The 5,258-nt window shown below is 51.8% G+C and overlaps 1 protein-coding gene across 1 annotated transcript in view; it reads right to left on the bottom strand.

Moving 5' to 3' along the window:
* The window catches only part of SCYL1 (SCY1 like pseudokinase 1), a 27,941-nt gene that overhangs the window by 22,007 nt on the left and 676 nt on the right, over window positions 1-5,258 (bottom strand). The gene's annotated exons all lie outside the window — the stretch shown is intronic.

The raw sequence follows: 5,258 nt of genomic DNA, 5'->3' as shown, positions 1-5,258 counted from the left end.
ATGTTGGCAAGCACTATGGAAGAAAGAGACTTGGGGGTCATCATTGACCACAAGATGAACATGAGCCTGCAATGCGATGCTGCAGCTAGTAAAGCGACCAAAATGCTGGCTTGCATCCATAGATGCTTCTCAAGCAAATCCTGGGACGTCATTCTCCCCCTGTACTCGGCCTTAGTGAGGCCGCAGCTGGAGTACTGTGTCCAGTTTTGGGCTCCACAATTCAAAAAGGATGTGGAGAAGCTTGAGAGAGTCCAGAGAAGAGCCACGCGCATGATCAGAGGTCAGGGAAGCAGACCCTACGATGACAGGCTGAGAGCCCTGGGGCTCTTTAGCCTGAAAAAGCGCAGGCTTAGGGGTGATCTGATGGCCACCTACAAGTTTATCAGGGGTGACCACCAGCATCTGGGGGAACGTTTGTTCACCAGAGCGCCCCAAGGGATGACGAGGTCGAATGGTCACAAACTACTTCAAGATCGTTTCAGGCTGGACATAAGGAAGAATTTCTTTACTGTCCGAGCCCCCAAGGTCTGGAACAGCCTGCCACCGGAGGTGGTTCAAGCGCCTTCATTGAACACCTTCAAGAGCAAACTGGATGCTTATCTTGCTGGGATCCTATGACCCCAGCTGACTTCCTGCCCTTTGGGCAGGGGGCTGGACTCGATGATCTTCCGAGGTCCCTTCCAGCCCTGATGTCTATGAAATCTATGAAAATTAGATACCTGCGAATGCAGCTGTCAAATTTAGGCACATCGATGCATGTGTAGATACATTAAAGCTCATTAACGCTTTGTGTGTGGGCTGACTTGGGACTAACAGCATTAATGCTCTTTAATGCCCGCATGTATAGATGCCTGCCTAAACCCACTAAATGTGCATTAAGCTAATGCGCATGAAATGTAGGTGTGCTTAAATGCATGTGTAGACATGCCCAATGTGTAGTTCACTCGTGGAATTCACTGCCGTGATAGAGACAGAGAGCAAAGCCGGGGCAACAAGAGATTGGATAAATGCATCTATTAACGGTTATTGAGCAAAACGGTTAGAGGTTTCCTCTAACCCACTCGAGGGAGGGTATGAAATAGGGGACAGACCACTGGAGATCAGTGCTTCCCAAGCTTTTCCTCAGCATGACCCCATTTATGACCCCATTTCCTCAGCATGTCAATCCCAACCCGCAGCCCTGTTTATTGCAACCCCATCTACTGATGTTGTGACCCCATTTGGGGTTGCGACCCACAGTTTGGGAACCGTTGCTCTAGACATACCTGTTTCCTCGCTTTCCCTCTCTAGCATCCACTTCTGCCCCTGTTGGACACAGACCTATTTGACATATAAGTGGGGCCACGGGCCTTAGGCCCATACAGCAACAATTAGCCCCTCTGTTAATAGCCGAGGTGTCCGTTGATTACTTGGGACAACAAAAGAACCAAGTGGGGACAGTGCTATTTTTCTGCTACATGTGTCAGGGTGTTTTTAAGCCTCTCCAGAGGTGCTGGCTACAGCCAAGGCTGGGGACTTCAGCTGGGACGTGCCGATTCTCCTGCTGGGAGGAAAGCCGGAGGTCCCTGCCCCCCTGCTCAGGGTCAGAGCAATCGTCATATTTGGGGTCAGGAAGGAATTTTACCCCATAGTCAGATTGGTATGGACTAGGGTGAGGGGGTTGTCTTCCTGGGACCTCTTGAGCATATATTAACTACATTTTATAGAAGCAGGATGTTGGCTGCCGTGATTCCTCTGCTTTCCTTCAGGCAGGTTAGGGTGTTAGGTCCGTGTTGTGTGAGATTGAGGGTAGTCTTATGCAGAGTGTAGATGATGGTTGTCTGGGCTGGTCTGGACAGGGCTGACCCTGTTTTAGGCAGAGGGTTGGACTAGATGTGACCTCTGGGGCTCCCTTCCAGCCCTGCTTCTCCATGACGGGCTGTTGGACACAGGCCTATTTGTCACTTTGGGGATTCGTGGGTTAAAGGGCCACTGCGGGATTGTCAAATACATGCCTATTTGTCACCTTAAGGGGCACGGGTCTAGGCCCACCAAGTAACTTACTGGCCTCCCTCAGGCAGGAGGCTACAGGAAAGGTGACCCTTGATTATTTGGGGCAAATAATAATGAAAGCAGGGACAGGAGTGGAGGTCAAAGGCTCATAACAAAAGAGTGCCAAGGGGGAACACAATATCTCATATATCTCTCTGAGGCAGACAATCTCTCTCTATCTATTCAGGGGGTTCACAAAGTCCTTGTGCATAATCTATTAAAGTTTAATAGTGCACAAGGACTTTATGAAGACCCCGTGTTTATATATATATTACTTTGGTCAGTCAATAAGGTGCAAATCCACCCTTCCTGCCACGTGGGAGGACCCCCAAAGCAGCTCTCCCGCTCCTGCGTCCAGGTCCGGTGGGAGCGGGGGGGCGGGAATGCTTGGCTCCACCCGTCCTCAAGAGCACCCAGGACATGATGTCAAAAACTTCCCAAGTGCATGGCACCACGGGCCGCAGCTGCTAGGCCCTACCGCGACACAAAGGGCAGGGCCCGTGGTCCTCGTTTCTGCGCTTGCTCGTTATGACTGGCTGTGTTTACACAGGGTCAAATTCAGGGCCTGATGCGTCACCATCTGAACAAAACAATCCGCTCCCTGGAAGGAAGCCGGCCATGCCAGAAGCAGCCTGCTGAGCTGCGCTGCTGGCTTTGATCGCTAGAAGGAGCTGAAAGCGCGCAGATGGCTTCCCCCGCGCCACCCCTGGCTCCGAAATCCAGAGCAGCGAATCCAGAACATTCTGGTTTCAGCCGGCGTCAGAAAAATAGAGAATGACCCAGAGGCCTCTTAGGCTGAAACAAAGCGGGGCTCATGACTCACACCCACCTCCCTCTGCAGCTGTGCTGACCGCGGCAGGGCAGAAAGGTGGTGTGTCCCGCACGGCTGCAACCCAGACAACAGGGAAGGCTGGGGCTGGGAGGGCAAGGGTTTCCTGGGGCTTGTCTCCTGTGGAAGCTGGATAATTGAGCTGGGCAGGATTGTAGGAAAGTAGGGCTGGAAGAGACCTCGCAAGCTCGTTTAGTCCAGTCTCTTGTTCATTAGCTGTGAAACCAGGGTGCCGTGGTACCCTGGGGTGCCTTGAGGTGCTTTCAAGGATGCTACGCAGTGTTAGGAAACACAATTCTTAAGATAAACCCTGAGACTTCAAACACTCTGCCCTGTCGCGGCCTTTCTGAGCTCCTTGCAACAGGAGAATCCCTGCTGGAATTGTCCGTAGACAAAGCAGAGCTGGCGTTTTCCGAGGGTGCCTCGAGGGGAACTGTCAGTGTAAAAAGGCTGAGACCACTGCTCTCATGATAGCAATCGTAGTGGCAGCCAGAGAGTAGTTGTACACCCAGTTCCTGCCACGCTGCTAATGGCTTGAGTCTGTGTTCCTCCACGTTGATCCCACAGGCCTTGGAGGAGCAGCTAAACCACTGTTCACGCTGGGCTGGATCCCAGCGCGTGGACAGAAGTCAGGTGAGGAGCGAATGTGAGTTATAGCCTGAGCAAATGCCACAGGAAGCCCTAGTGCATCCTCTGACTGTCTCATTTTGGGTTGTTCCTCCAGCAGGGACCATCTCTCTTACACCCAACGGGAACCTGATCCCAGTCATGATCTCCACAGACAATTACAAGGCAAAACAATGCTAATAGCAAGTCACGACAATGACTGGCTCATAATTAAAAGCTGATGCAGGCCATCGTTGTTGGTGCTAGCCCAGACCACCGCCACTGTTGAAGGATGATGGGACAAATGTTTGTTGGGCATCACAGACTGAAACAACAGAGCAGATGTCACGATCATGGACAAGGCCAGGACAGCACTATTCATCCAGGAAGCTGAGGTTGGAAAGTAGGAGGAACTTTTTGGCTGGGAGGGTGGGCAAGCCTTGGAACAGGCTGCCTCACAGACTCTCCATCCCTGGAAATGTTCAAGAGCAGGTTGGACAGACACTTGGTTGAAACGGTTTGGCAGGAATGACCCTGCCTTGAGCAGGGGGCTACACGAGAGGCTCTTCTTAGAATCACAGAAAATAAGGGTTGAAGGAACCTCAGGAGGTCACATCTAGTGCACCCCCCTGCTCCAAGCAGGACCAGCCCCAACTACATCATCCCAGCCAAGGCTTTGTCTACCTGGGTCTTCAAATCCTCCAAGGATGGAGACTCCACCACCTCTCTGGATAACCTGTCCCAGCGCTTCACCGCCCTCCTCGTGAGAAAGTTTTTCCTAACATCCAACTTAAACTTCCCTTGCTGCAGCTTGAGCCCATTACTCCTTGTTCTGTCATCTGCCCCCACTGAGAACAGTCCAGCCCCATCCTCTTTGGACACCCCTGCCCCTAGGGAGCTGAAGGCTTCTATTAAACCCCCCTCGGTCTTCTCTTCTCCATACTAAACAAGCCCAGTTCCCTCAGCCTCTCCTCACCAGTCCTGTCCTCCAGCCCCACAACCACTTTTGTTGCCCTCCACTGGACTCTCTCCAATTTGTCTAATGGGGGGCCCACAGCTGGACACAGGACTCCAGATGTGGCCTCCCTAGTGCTGAACAGAGGGGAAGAATCATTGCCCTCCATCTGCAGGGAACGCTCCTACCAATGCAGCCCAGGATGCCAGTAGCCTTCTCTGCAACAAGGGCACACCACTGGCTCATATTCAGCTTATTGCCCAATGTCCACCCCCCAGGTCCTTTTCTGCAGAGCTGCTGCCCAGCCAGTCAGCCCCCAGCCTGTCCCGGTGCATGGGACTGTTCCATCCTAAGTGCAGGACTTTGCACTTGTCCTTGTTGAACTTCCTGAGATTGCTGTTGCTCAGATCCTCCAATGTGTCGAGGCCTCTCTGAATCCTAGCCCTGCCCTCCAGTGTATCTACTACTTTCCCCAGCTTGGTTTCATCTGCAAACTTGCTGAGGGTGCACTGCATCCCACTTTCCAGGTCATTGATGAAGATAGTGAACAAAACAGAACATAAAAGTTCTATCACAGGTCAACTGTTAAAAGACCAGTTTCATGAGTATTGAGGATGCGTGGCTTTTTTCTTTCTGATCCTGGGAGGGAAAGCACTATAGACCTGCAATGCAATTAACTTCCAGGCCCTCCCTGAATAGTTTTCTGTCCATCCAGGGCTGACTTACTAAAAGCAGGCCCCAACACATCAGTTCTATACCCCACTTTTGGCTAGGGGTCCGCTTTCTGATCCATACAGGTATATCTGCACAACCTCTCACGCAGACTTTGTATGGAAA

This window comes from Alligator sinensis, unplaced genomic scaffold (assembly GCF_000455745.1).
Source record: "Alligator sinensis unplaced genomic scaffold, ASM45574v1 scaffold1302_1, whole genome shotgun sequence".
NCBI classification, from domain to species: domain Eukaryota; kingdom Metazoa; phylum Chordata; order Crocodylia; family Alligatoridae; genus Alligator; species Alligator sinensis.
Note: the sequence above shows the minus strand (reverse complement) of the source record. Positions and strands in the feature narration are given on the sequence as shown.